The following is a 14,594-nucleotide window of genomic DNA, read 5'->3' as shown; positions in this document are numbered from 1 at the left end:
AGCCAGCTTGTCCTGTTTGGAGCCTGCTGCTTCCCTATGAGGTCTGTTGTGTGTGTTTTTCTTCCAAATGTGAATTTTTTATTTTTTAATTTTTAAGTGCAAGGACGGTGCCTTTCCAAGAAGCTGTGATTTTTTGAGTGGGCTGAAAATACTGCCCTGGCCGAGGCTGGGGCTCTGACGCTCCCAGGGCCAAGGCTGCTGCTTGGCATTTCCAGCCGAGGTCCCTGTTCTCTGAGCTCAGGATCCCTGACATTTAAAGGCCAAGAAGAGCTGTGATTTATCCTTAAGCTCAATTTGGAGAAGGGGGTGGGAAGGATTGCTGGATTGCTTTTTTGCAGGCTAAGGCAACGGGTCTCAGGCTTTAGCCTATAGGGGAATCGCCTGGGTGGCTTGTTGAATGAAACCCAGGCTGCTGGCACCACCGCTGGAGGTTCTGATGCAGTAGGTCTGGGGCGCTGCCTGAGACTCTGCATTCTTAACGGGCTGCTGCTGGTGCTAATGCTCTGGGCTACTGCCCTTGAGAAGCCCTGGGCTAGACAAGTCAACAGATTAAAGGGGCAGCATTGTGTGTGTGCATGCTGGAGAGAGGGGAGAGAGAGAGAGAGTGCACAAGCAGTGACTTGACTTTTTGGAGAGACGTTTACCCCCTATAGAGAAGATGGGCTTAAATTACAGCGATTTGGAGTCTAGATTTTAAAACTGTGAGACCCCGAAACATACAGTTAATGCAGCTTAGAGAGTTTCCTTCCTTGGAGATTTCAGAAGGATAGCGAAGTATCAGACTTTGGAAATGCTGACATGGTCCTGCTGCAAAACCAACTGTGACCCCTTTATACACAAGTCTTTGCAAGTACAAACATCTCTGAGGACCTAACAGCCTCCTCTCTTTAGCCAGGGTGGCATAGTAGCTACAAATCCAGAGACGGGGGCCAGCCTATTGGGAGTCCATCTTTGTGTTCTTGGGTAAGTTAGAAAACCTCTCTGCACCTCAGTTTCCTCAGCTGTAGAATGGGATAATAGTGGTAATAACCTCAGAGGGTGTTGCAAGGATGACATAAAATTGAAATGAAATTAAACATATGTAAAACCTCCCTGCATAGTGCCAGAGGCACTATTATTCTCAATGAATTCTTACTGTTATTACTGAAAGCATATTCTTTTCTCCAAGCACCTTGAAGCTCATGTTTCCTTAGGTTCAATGTGCATGTGTTGAATACTCAACTATCTGCCAAGCTCTTTTATGCTCGTTATTTTATGTAATTATCAGGTTTTGGACAAATGGGTACTGCTGTCTTATTTTACTGATGTGAAAACAGCTGTGAGAAAGGTTAAGAAATTTGCCCTGGTTAGTTACAAGTCACAAAGCTTTTGTGAGTGTAGCGCCTGAGATGAGACCTAGCCCGATGGGCTCTCTTCCCTCTGCCACCCAACTGGGTTTGGGATTTGCTTGTTGCTTTGTCACTGGGGAGCTGTGTGATACTCGGTGATGTGACCAACCTCTCTAACCCATGTCGCATAGGAAGTGAAAGGACTGGGTTGTTCCAGTTGGAGTGAAAGGCTCCTTGCAAGACAATAAAAATCGCTCAGGGTTCAGTAGGTTTTCAGCAAATGTTTTCACTGTACCCAGCAGGTTCTATCATGCTGTCATTAATTCAGTAATTCATCAGATACCTATTGAACATCTACTATGTAGCCAGTACAATTGTAATTGATGGAGATGCAGCAGTAGACAAAACAGAGAAGAGACACTTCCCTCCGTGACTTCATGTCCCCTTGGTGGGGGGGTGGGCTGGGGAGGGAAGGTGGGTGGTGGCCACAAACACAGACCATGTAGACAAATGAGCAAGTCTTCTAGGAAGAGGAAATAGCAGCAACACAGGTCCCATGTTGAAGGTATGTTTGGAATCTTCCAGAAACATCAAGAAGCCAACATGGCTGGAGTGACGCAAACCAAGTGGAGGGTGGGGGGCAGAGCACATAGGGCCTCGTGGATCACGGATCATCCTTGTGGATCAGACTTTGGCTCTTACTCCTGAGGAGGAAGCTATGAGCTTTGGCATAAGTTTCCCACAAACATTTTCCAAGCCTAGGATTTGAGTGCGAGTAGGTTTTTTGGGGGGAAGTAATTCCAGGAAACATCAGAAGGGGAGTGGGGAAGTGAGTCAGGACAGGGAAAGATGCCAATAAAAGGCGTCTTATCAAGCTGTTACCACATGGGCTACTGCAGCTCTGCTCTGAGGGGCGATCCCAACCGGAGAGGAGAGAATGCCTCTGTTTCACCACAGCCAAAGGCCGCGGAACCAGGGAGAAAGCCAGGGCATGGGGGCCTCTGCTACACCACCTGAGGCTTCTGAGCGAAGGAACGTCCCCGAGGTTCGACCTATTTAAGTAGGTCACTTCGGATGGTGTGTTGAGTAATAGATTGGGAGATGGGGAAGAAGCAGGTGGAACAGCTGGAAAACTACTGCAATCAGCTGCCTCGGGGCAGGGTGGTGGCGATGCAGGCAGAATGGCTGGCTCGCATTCTGAATGTGTTTTCGTGATTTATCTCTTTGCAGCAATCCTAAGAGGGAGGCGCTCTCGTTACCTTCCCTCTACAGATGCAAAAGCTGAGGCTGAAAACAGATCATTTGCTTGCGGACATTTTCACGGCTGTTAACAAGGAATCAGGAGGATGGGAGCCGAGGCCGTCTGGGCCTACAGCCTGCACGCCTACCTACCACCTGCCGCCTCGAAGGCCTGGCCTCTTTCTGCTCGAGCCCTCGCCCTGTGGAGACCCGGGGACCCCTCCTCCCAGGGCTGCCCCCCTCGGACGGGCCTGGCGTGGCGCCTTGTTTGGAGCAGGCCTCTGTCCACCACCCTGACCCTTGTTGTGGGATGAACTGTGTCCCCGTTCAAAACTCACAGTTTTTAAGCATCAGCGACCAGTCTACCAAAGTACTAGATGGATTCATACCTCATTTCATTTTGTCTTCTTATATGCATGGAGGTGCAGTCTTGAATTCAACACCTAAATATATGCAAACAGTATGCAAATGAGCCCATCTGTGCATGACTCTAAAAAAAAACCCTGTTAAGTCTTACTTTTTAGGAAGAAGCATCAAATGCTTCTGACAGTGAGACTCAAATGGCATGCTAAGATTGTCGAAGCTTCAGAATAATGAAGAGACGTCTTGAATCTAAAACAGTCAACAGTTGCTTATCCAGGCAACAAGTTTAGAGATCTACTATAATTCACTAGTTTTCTGTGAATGTACTTGACTTGGTGGATATAATACTTCCCAAGTGGTAGGTATATAATAAATGTTTGTCAAAGTGATCTGAATCTGCATTTAAATCCTTAGTTGTGGAAAAGTTAATAATGTAGTAGCTTTATCTGCCTAATCCTGCTCTGAAGTTACTAACGTTTTCTGTATGCCTACTCTGTGCCAGGGACTCTACATGTAATATTTAAATTAATTCCATGGTCTCCAGACTGTTACATTCCCCCTGGGTTTACCTTCCCTTGTCTAGTCCCCTGCTACACTCACCTAGGGTGGGTCTATGTGGCCAAAGTGATAGCTGGTTCTTTCTGAGATTAAGTTATAAAAGACCCTGTGGCTTTTGTCTTATCGCTCTTTCCTCTCTGGGATCACCCTCTCTCTGGGAAGCTCTCCTGGCGAGGAACCAAGGTCTCTAGCCAACAGCCATGGGAGTGAGCTTGGAAATAGACCCCCAGCCCAGCCAGCCTTCAGGTGACAGCAGCTCAGATGACAACCTGACTGCAAAGTCACGAGTGAGCCTGGGCTGGAACTACCCACCTAAGCCGTGCCCCAGATTCCTCATCTTCCGACAACGCAGGAGATAAAAAATGCTGGGTGTTCCAAGCCACAGAGTTTAGGGGCAACTTGTTACACAGCAGTAGGGAACTAATACATTCTCCATAATAATCCTTTGGAGAAGGTTTTTGTCTCTATTTTATAGATGAAGAAACCAAAGCTCACAAGACTAAGTATAATGAAGCTATTTATAAATTTATGGTTTAAAAGGAGACACTTGAGCATGAAAGAGAAGCTCTTACTCATGACTCTGGGACAGGAGGTGCAAAACGGGAGCAATCCCTGGCTCAGCACGAGGAACAGCCACTTTAGTTAGGTGACTTAACTGGAGCCTCTCAGCACCAAGTATCAGAGGCAGGACTGGACCGAAGCTGCATGTTTCCACTGTCCCAAGCTGCCTCCCTGACTAAGCAGGAGCAGTAGAAATTCAGATGTAAGAAATTGTACATATAGAGTGATACCAATTTGGTTAAAAATATATATGTGTTATATATATTCTATATCTAGGTATAGGATAAAGACAGGAAGAAGACAAGGCTGAATGCTGGCTTATTTTCTTCATTGTATCTTTGCATGTATTACTTTTGTAAGTGTTAAGAAACATTTTTGAAAAACTTTTTTTGGCATAATATATATACAAAGCAAAGAAAGAAAAAAAGCAGTAGTTTTCAAAGCACTCTTCAACAAGTAGTTACAAGACAGATCCCACAGTTTGCATAGGCTACCATACCATCCTCTCAGATTTTTCCTTCTAGCTGCTCCAGAACACAGGAGGCTAGAAGGGATAAATATTATTTTTATCATCACAATCGACTTTTTTTCTCTTTTTTTTTGTGAAAAATAACATATATATGAAAAAGCAGTAAATTTCAAAGCACAGCACAACAATTAGTTGTAGAACAGATTTCAGAGTTTGGTATGGGTTACAATTTCACAGTTTTAGGTTTTTACTTCTAGCTGCTCTAAGATACTGGAGACTAAAAGAAATATCAATATAATGATTCAGCAATCACACTCATTTGTTAAACCCTACCTTCTCTGCATAACTCCACCATCACCTTTGATATTTCCCTCACTCTTTAGGGGTATTTTTGGGCTATGGCCATTCTGACTTTTTCATGTTCGAAGGGGCTGTCGATAAAATAGGGTAGGGAGATGGATCTAGCTGATGTTCTAGAGAGGCTGGGCCCTCTAGGTTTCAGGACGTATCTGGTTCTGGGACCCATCTGGAGGTTTTAAATGTCTGGAAAGTTACCCAAGTACATGAAAACTTTGTAGAATCTTATATATTGCCCGAAGTGTTCTTTAGGATTGGCTGAAATGGTTTTGGCTGGGGTTTGGCAGGTTATGATAGGTAGCAATGTCTAACTGAAGCTTGCATAAGAGCAACCTCCAGAGTAGCCTCTCGACTCTATTTGAACTCGTTCAGCCACTGACACCTTATTGATTTTTAAATGTGTGTGTGTGTGTTTTTTTTTTTTTTTGGCATGGGCAGGCACTGGAAATTGAACTCAGGTGAGAACTCTCCCTGCTGAGCCACCGTGGCCTGCCCCTTATTGATTTTTAAAACAAAGATCTCAGCAAAAATATTGAGTGACAGGTTGCTAACCAAAGATTGAAATGAGCTGGGGTGTGTGTAGGCCAGAGCTAGGCATTCTGCGGTATAGAATTTGTCGAAGATAAGTCACAAACTGACCAAGCATCACTGTGAAACATCTGTGCTTTCTTCTTTGGTCAGATCTGTGTGGGCAAAAAGAAACTGAAGGCAGAGAAATTTCCAGAAAAACCAAGACAGATAGTTCTGGGTTGAAAAACTACTACCACCCAATCCTGCAACACACAATTGTCTGAGGACTTGAGGTGAATTAGGCTCACATTCTCTTTCTCTATCTCTGTGCTTCTGTCTCTGTTTCTCCCTCCTTTCCCCCACCCTCCAAACGCCTTTCCCTTCCTTTCTTCTTTCTCTCTCCTTTTTTTCTCTTTCCCACTCTTGTTCTCTTCCTCTATTCCTTCCTTCTCCCTTGGTTTTTTCTTTTTCTTTCTCTTCATTCATTCATTCAACAAACATTCTTTGAGTGCCAACTATGTGCAAGGAAATAAGCTAGATTCTGGTGACACCATTCATTCATTCAGAAAATACTGAGACTTTACTAGGTGCCAGGCACTGTTCACTGCATTGTGCATATAGAAATGAAATAGACAAAAGCCCCTGCCTTCTTGAAGCTTATATTCCAGTGTGGGAGATGGACAAGAGCATAAATAAATAAGCATATAAATAAATTTTAAAAACCACAGTGTGTTAGATGGTGACAAAGTCTGTGGAGATGGGAAAAGGCAGCATGTCTGAGGTAGGGACTTCGATTTTAAGTGGACTGCTCGGGAAGTCTCACTGGGGAGGGGTCAGCATTCAAACAACCACCTGAAGGAGGTGAAGGAGGTAGCCTTCTCCACTAAGTGGACAGGGTGCTCCAGGAAGCAGCCATGGCTGATGCAAAGGCCCTGTGGTGGGAATGTGCCTAAAATGTTTAATTAAGAGTAAGGTGCTAGCGTAGCTGGAGAAGAGTGAATGAGGAGGCAAGTAGGATAAGGTAGAGTCAGAGAGCTACTAGGTGGGCATAAGGAGGCAGGGTGCAGACTGTGTTGGAGCTGGTGGATCAGGGTCAGGGCTTTCACTTTCATTCCAAGTGTGGTGGTAGCCACGGAAGGCTTTTGAGCAAGAAAGTGACACAATCTGATTTGCAGTTTTCCAAGCTGTCTTGCTCTCTCTGGCTCTCGTGAACCATGGTGAATAAGGAAGGGTTCTGCTCCCAAGGAGCTCATGGTTTAGAAGTGGAGAAAATCCCAGAAACATTTACAAAACTGAAGTCAAGTGTTATAGATGCTGTGACAGAATCTGTCCTGGGGCAGAGGGGGCAAGTGAGGGTGTTCCTTCCTGGATTGGGCAGGCTGGCAGGCAGTGTCAGGAACAGTTTGATAGAGGTGGTGTCTTCTGAGCTGAGGCTGAATGTGCCATGTTCACTAAGGGACCAAGGAAAGGACAGTTCAGGCTGGAGGACCAGTGAAGGTGAGGAGGCTGAAGAGTGCCTGGCATATTTGGGGAACCTAGGCAGTTTTTAGCAGGGCTGGGGCAAAAGTGAAATAGCGCAAGGCAAGGAGTAGAAGTCAGGAGCCACATCCGGAAAGGCCTTGGAAGCCCCTGGAAAAGGGCCAGCAGAGAAGGCCCTGACCAGGTTCTTGGCTGCGGCTGGGGGGTAGAGACAGGCTAATTTGCATAGTCCTTGCTTCCCAAGTCACCCCACATGCAGCCAGGAATTAGATTTCGCCAAGGCTCGATGGTATCTTGGTTGCAGCTCTCTGCTCATCTTCCCTAGCGACCCTATAGAGTAATGCAGGACTCAGGAAGTGGTTCATGAACGTGAGTGAGAGGGCCAGGTGAGCCTTCTAGAGAATTCTCTCCAGAGTGTTGAAGAAGATGGCAAGCCAGCAGCAAGGGAGCAGAAGGTTGTTGCAGAAATGTACTATGATGTCATTGTAAAATGTTCTTTGTCTCTTACGCCTCAGCCTGGATCTTCACGACAAGTGGTCCCCAGATTGTACTGGAAAGTTTAGAGAAGTGGAGGATGGAGAAAAAGGATGGGGAGCAAGTCCCAGGACCTGCATCATCCCTTCCAGCCAGCACTGGAAGGGAGGCCCTGGAGAGCCGCCTCCCAGCAGTTGAGCTGGGCTCTCTTGGCAGCTGCCCCAGGAATTGGCCTGAGGCGAGTTCCCCCCGTGAGAGGTGCAGCCTGGGCATGGGCCAGTTTCCTTGTGAAGGCTGTTGCTTTCCCTCAGGCTCACCCTAGCTGCTGCTGAATGATCTGCAGGCTGCAATCTGTCAGTGATGGGTCTCTTGCAACACATGGTGTCATGTGAGGCCACCAGGTAAGCAGGCAGCTCATGCCCAGAGCTCGCTGCCTTTTCCTCTGGGGCGGCCTCCCTCCCCACTGGCCTCTGGGCTGTGCCTCCACCCTGTTCTCAGGCTTGCTCTCTTGGCTGCCCTGTTGTTCCCTGGGAACCAGGTCAGCGGCCCCATCATACAGCATGAATCAGGTCCCTGGAGGAGAAGGTGGGAGAGCTGGACAGAGGCCAAGCAAGACAGCTAAGTGAATGATTTATCTGGTCAATAGCCAATCTATTAAATGCCTCCAAGCATTATGAGCCTGAATATGATGGGTCATCTCTCTGTGGGAGAAGTTGAGGTAAGTGGAAACCAGATTTTGGTCAAGAATGACTCAGCTGATTTTCTCATGTTTTTAGTGAGGCATTTAATTTTGCACTGATAAGTGACGTCAGAGTGGTGACCGCTGGCTGTCGTTTTGGCTGGTGGCCCAGAAAGGCCATTTATTCCTTTAGCTGGCACATGATTTTCAGGATAGCTGGACTTTTAAGGCAAATTCACTAGGCTGAGGTTAAGCCTTTCAAATGGTTCGTCTCAGGGACCTGACACCCCGTGAGCTGATGCAAACTGAGTCACATCAACTTAATTCCACAGACCCTTTCTGTGCTGATTTGAAAGGATGCATGTACCCTAGAAAAGCCATGTTTTAATCCTAGTCCCATTTTGTAAAGGCCGCCGTTTCTTCTAATCCCTATTCAGCATTGTGTGTTTGAAACTGTAATCAGTTCATCTCCCTGGAGATGTGATTTAATCAAGAGTGGTTGTTAAGCTGGATTAAGTGACGACATGTCTCCACCCATTTGGGTGGATCTTGATTAGTTTCTGAAGTCCTATAAAAGAGGAAACATTTTGGAGAATAAGAGATTCAGAGAGAGCAGAGCAGAACGGCACAGCCACAAGAAGCAGAGTCCACCAGCCAACGACCTTTGGAGATGAAGAAGGAAAATGTCTCCCAGGGAACTTCATGAAACAGGAAGCCAGGAGAAGAAGCTAGCAGATGACGCCGTGTTCACCATGTGCCCTTCCAGATGAGGGAGAAACTCTGACTGTGTTCACCATGTGCCTTCTCACTTGAGAGAGAAACCCTGAACTTCATTGGCCTCCTTGAACCAAGGTATCTTTCCTTGGATGCCTTTGATTGGACATTTCTATAGACTTGTTGTAATTGGGAACTTTCCTCAGCTTTAGAACTGTAAACTAGGAGCTTATTAAATTCCCCCTTTTAAAAGCCATTCCATTTCTGGTATATTGCATTCCAGTAGCTAGCAAACTAGAATACTTTCTAAATATCTACATATGCCAGGCAGTTTAATAAAAGCTAGGATATTGGCAAAGGGAAAGATTCAATCCTGGCTCTCATGGTCCAATAAGGGAATCAGATATAAACACACAAGCAAGAATAAGGCTTAAGTCACAGTGTAGGAAGGAATTCATTCTGTTGGAGAAGGCCAAGGATCAAGGAAGGCTTCCTGAAGGAAGGAGAAGCTTAAATAGGTCTGTAAGGATAAATAAGAATGAATGTTCCCCAACTCTGGCCCACTGGGTGCAGGATTGATGTATTGTTATACTGGTTTTGAGAATGAATGAATAATTCATTTGCAGCATTTAATAATATGAGACACTTTCTGTAAGATGGGTGCACAGCTGAGTCTGAAAGGTCAGCAATGTATAACTGTTTTCTGCAGGATTCCAAGATCCCCTGCAAAGCCCACTTGACTTTATCCCCTACTCAGGTCTAGCTGTGGTCGCAGCTCCTCTCCATATCCTGAAGACTTATGTTCGCCAGCTTTAATTTTCTTCTCCAACTTGCCTTGTACTTTGAATGGGATTTTCTCTTAACTGATTGTTCCTCTGGTCCCTAAGCTACACCTGCCTTTTTTTTTGAATTATATCCAATTTTTTGTTGACTGAATGGCAGCTGTACTCATGTGCACCCTTGAAACAACATTTCTTCTTCTATTTTAAAGATATATCTTATGTTTGATCCTTTTCCTGCTTGACTTCATATATGACTCACTGCCTCCTTCTGACTACGCCCTTTACTTTCTCTTCTTTTAACATTTTTATAAATGTCTACTAGGCAGTGGGTTATGGGCAGAGCATTCAAAGATGCCTGGCACAGTTCTGTGAGCAGAGGCAATCAGAATGTGCTGTGGGAAGTGTCAGGTGGTGGTAGGGGGAGTAGGGGGGTTGTAGGAGCCCAGAGGTGGAGCCCTGAGTTCTGTGAGGGGGGGCTCAGTGAGGACGCCCAGACACCAGTTATGAGCCAGGTGTCATCCCGGGTCCTGGGGTGGGTCAGGGAGGGGATGGTGAGCATATGGGGGCAAGGAGAAGGGTCCATGCAAAGGCAGGAAGGCAGGAGAGAGAAGCCTGGAGGTCTTCAAAAGATGGATGATCAAGAATATGAAAATATAGACTCAACTTCGCAGTTGATCATTGGGAAATAATATAGAAGGAGACACTACTTTATAGAGGTTAATAAATGAGACTGAGCTCCGGGGAACAACTCTGCACTCTCCACGCAGCCTTTCTGTTCCCAGCAAGGCTGCAGACTGATGTTCAGCGAGGGACAGGTGCTTCCTTTCTCTCCACCTGTCTTCACTTCTCTGCTCCTTTTAGTGACATTCAGAGCAATCTGAGTTGTTTTGTCGAATCTCCTGAGAGGTACTACCCATGTGAACTCTCCCAGGTGGGCTTGCGGGTGGGATCTGGGTGAGTTTGTAGTTACTGTGATGAAAAAGGCGAAAGTGAAAAATGGATCACACTGATCAAACCTGTGTGATCAAAAGACTTTACTGAGACTTGATGATGCTGTTCAGGGTGTATTTTCCTTGAAATTCATCTTGAAAGACAGCAGCTTAGAAGAATGAGCAAGACGAGATTCACAGAGATCACGTTTCAGAAGGGAACACAGGCAGAGTTAAACTAAATAAGGGAGTGACGGAAGGGGCAAGTGTAGCTTAAAAAAAAAAATCATCAAATGCCTCTGCCCCATGGATCTAATGGATGGCAAACTTTCTTGTGTGTGTTTGTATTTTGAGTGACTAAGAGTGAAAGGGCAAGTTCAAACACAGAGGTCCAATATAAACATAAGTGAGATAACATTGGAGGAAACTCATGATGAAATGTCCCTTTTCATATAATGCACTTTTCTCTAGAATTGAAAATATCCATTGCTCATAAAGGACACAGCAACTACTATTTAGTTACTTTGAAGCACGTCCTTCAGAGCATCATAGCGTAGCAAATGGCTTCAGAGGGAATTGCCCAGCTGCGTTCACCAGGCCAGGAAAAAAGTAGTGATGATATTTATTTTCAGGTAATGTAGGAGATGCTCCTAAGTGAAATTCCTAGAAGCCAGTATTAGGTATGAGAAAAAGAAACATGCATTTATTCAATACATATTTATTTGCTCACCTACTATGCACCAGGCGTTTTGTGCCAGTGTGAATATTCTCATCTGTTAAATCAGGGTATTCATATCTACTTTTGGGCTGTGGTTTTTGTTATTAAGGCCAATACTTTTTTTGGTACTATGTGCTAGGATTGAATGAGCCATTCAGTACTCCCAAGGACTCCATGAGGTAGTTGTGAATCTATCCCCCACTGTACAGATGAGGAAACTGAGGTACAGAGAGATAGATAACATGCCCGAGGTCACGTGGTTAAGAAGTGACGGAGTCAAGGTTTGACTCAAGTAGTCTATTCCCAGTTCTAGGTAGCTACTGCCTTTGGTGCCTGCACTGTGCCTAGTTTCAATGGTACTTTGGATCAAGTTTGCTGAATGCTTCCAACAACAAGTACTTATGGAATGTCATCTATGTGCTTTCCTGCTTTAGGGTTGGGGATTCAGCATCCAAGGAAATAAAATGTCTGCCCTCATGAAGCTTACATTCTAGTGGAGGAATGGTTTGATTCAGGTCTTATACACATTTATTGAGTGCCTACTTTGTGCTGGGAATAGGACTCTGGAGTTATGGCAATGAACAAAGGTTTGGTCCCTTGTCTTTGCACAACTTATAGGCTAGTCTTACCATCATGTGTAAAATAATGGATCATCCTTTTCTCATTAAATGGTGTAAGTGGGGATGTTGTTTTGGCTATGAATACCATGGGGGTTGGTGTTTTGCCTTATGAAAACTGCATTGCTTAATTTGACATAAAAAATACTGGTTACATAAGCAGTGGCCATTCTGGGTCAGGAAAGCCTGGTCTCCTTCACAACTTGGAATGGCTTCCAATGGTTGTGGCAGAGACTAACATGCCTCTGTCCAAACCCACTTCCTTCTCCTCCTGAGCACACGGGTAGACTGCATTTCCCAGCCTCCCTTCAGTTGGGCGGGGCCCTGTGGCTGAGTTCTGGCCATTGGAATATGGTGGAATGATGACTGCCACTTCCAGGCCTGGCTGGTCTTGCACAAGCCTCCTCGTTCCCTCCCGGGCTGGATGCCGAGGATCTCACAAAGGAAAGTGAGGCCCTGGGGATGATGGCAGAACCTCAAGGCAGAAGGAGACTTAGTTCTTGAACAAGTATATTGAAGATTGTCAGGCTAGGGGCCACAGAACATACTGTGATGTGAGTGAAAAATAAACTCTGTGTTATGCCACTGGTTCCCATTTGGTGTCACAACTGCGGGTGGGGCAGGTGTGCTACTGGCATTTGTGGGTAGAGGCCAGGCGTACCGCTAAACGTCTCACAATGCACAGGACAGCCCCCGCGGCAAAGAATAAGTCACCCACAAATGCCAATGGTGCCATTAAAATGTTGATCTCTCTCTGTTACAACAGCTGGCGTTGTACATACCTGAACGAATACAATAGTGAACTGCGGTGATGGGATCATTCATTCACTCATTCAGCAAATTTTGGAGCAGGTGCTATGTGCCCGGCAACTCTTCTACACACTGGGGAATCAGCAGTGAACAAGACAGGCCTGGCTCTCCTGACAGCTGCAATTTGTAGGGAGGCAGGTAAGCAATGACAAGCCTCCAACAAAACATACATTCTATCAGTGGTGGTTACTGTCACAAAGACAATAAAACAGGATCTGGGGGAGTGATGACTACATGATGTTTATATGTATTTTACTGAAACTCAACTCACTGTTGAACATAACATGTGGGGAGGATGATACCCGCATCTCTGTCCTCAGCCTTGTCCTACCCGCCTGAGCCCCAGACTTAGATATTTATCTGTGATCTGGATATCTTTTTCTGGATGTCCTCAGGCACCTCAAACTCCACCTGTCCTGAACTGAATTCATGGCCTCACCTTCCTTTCTCCCAATTTGATCTTACTAGTTAATCTTAATAAATCATAGCATCATCATCCATCCCATCCCTTAAATTTAAGGTCGGCCTCCTTTCTCTTCTCACCATCACCATCAAAATCTTGCTGCATTTGATTCAAATTATTTTTTTGAACTTGTTCCTCCCTCTACATCCCAGCCCTAATCTGACTCCCACTGTCACTCCCTTGGAAGAATACTAGCCTCCGAACTGGTGTGGCTAAAAGGGAAACAGGCTCAGAGACAGGAAGACAATTTCCTAGGACACATGGCCAGTAAAGGCAGTGTGCTTTGATCTAATCTAGGGTAGGAGGTCTTAGGGAATCATGGCTAGAGAAGATAGGGCCTGACTCAGGACCTGAGGACCAGTAAGAGTTAATTATGCAAAGGAAGAAGGGAAGGATGTGCCAGACACAGGTGCAACCTGAGCAAAGCTGGTGGAGTGCAAAATTCCCAGCAGGAGTGGAGAGACTGAGGCTAGGGTGGGAAATGAGGCTCAAGTGTTAGAGGGCCTTGCGCATCATAAGAAGTTTGAATTTTTTTAAAAGGGGGTGGGAAGTAGATGATAAGCAGTGGATGATTTTAAGTGGACACTTCAATTTCCTTCTGTGAACAGGAGCGGCAAGCCTGGAGACAGGGAAACGAGAGTGGCATGAGGACTGAGTGAGCTAATGCTTGCCAACTGCTTAGACCTACTCTTTAAGTATTTGCTGTTATTGTTGTTGTTATCAGTCAGAATAAGTCTAAGTCAAAGCTCAGCAAACTTTTATTTCCTGTATAGAGCCAGTTGGGCTTTTCAGGCCATTCACTCTCTCTTGCAGCTCTTCAGCTCTGCTGTTTTAGTGTGAAAGCGTAGACAATGTGCAAATGAAAGAGTGTGGCTGCGTTCCAATAGGATTTTATTTACTAGCCCTTGGTCTAGGGTATGGTGTCATTACAATCCCCACACCCTAGTGGCTTATAAGGATTTATGATATCTGTTCTGATTAGTCAGAACAGGCTAGGTGATGCTGCATTAACAAACAACTTCAAAACCTTCATAATTTATGGAAATAAGGATTTCATTCTTGTCCCCACTACATGTCCATTGCAAGTCAATTGGGGGCTCCATTCCATGCCTTCTCACTCTTAGACCCAAGCTGATAAAGCAGCCACCATCTCGAATGTTTCTTGTCTCCAAGGGGGAGGGAGAGAATGTTTGAAGTCTTGTAGAGGTAATTAGATAATTCTGCCCAGAAGTGAGACACATCACCTCCACTCTCAACTCACCGGCAGGCACTAGGCACATGACCTCCCCAGACACAAGGAGACTAGGAAGTGCATTCCTACCACATGCCCAGAAGGCACAGAGCTAGAGATATTTGGCAAACATCACCAATGATTTTCACCTTATTATTACCTACTCTTAAATTTTCATGTTCACGTTACAGCTTTGACCACACGGGAAATGAGATAGGCTCTCAGTGTAGCTTGAAATTACTAAGGAAGGCAATATGATCAGCTTAACTTTGGTCAGAGGCCCATTGCTGGTCCATTTAACTGAGACAGGTAG

General features: G+C 45.5%; 1 long non-coding RNA gene across 2 annotated transcripts in view; it reads left to right on the top strand.

The window, feature by feature from the left end:
• Nucleotides 1–7,796: 7,796 nt before the first annotated feature.
• Nucleotides 7,797–14,594, top strand: part of LOC143686506 (uncharacterized) — a 43,551-nt gene continuing 36,753 nt past the window's right edge. Inside the window, exons 1-2 of one of the 2 annotated variants that reach the window (XR_013177208.1) lie at nucleotides 7,797–8,056; nucleotides 12,544–12,725. This is a non-coding gene — a long non-coding RNA (uncharacterized LOC143686506). Of the gene's footprint in view, nucleotides 8,057–8,633; nucleotides 8,870–12,543; nucleotides 12,726–14,594 lie in introns of those variants that run through there. The other variant, XR_013177207.1, reaches the window with a different exon arrangement.

This window comes from Tamandua tetradactyla, chromosome 6, assembly GCF_023851605.1.
Source record: "Tamandua tetradactyla isolate mTamTet1 chromosome 6, mTamTet1.pri, whole genome shotgun sequence".
NCBI classification, from domain to species: Eukaryota; Metazoa; Chordata; class Mammalia; order Pilosa; family Myrmecophagidae; genus Tamandua; species Tamandua tetradactyla.
The sequence above is the reverse complement of the archived record's forward strand: the minus strand, read 5'-3'. Positions and strand labels throughout refer to the sequence as shown.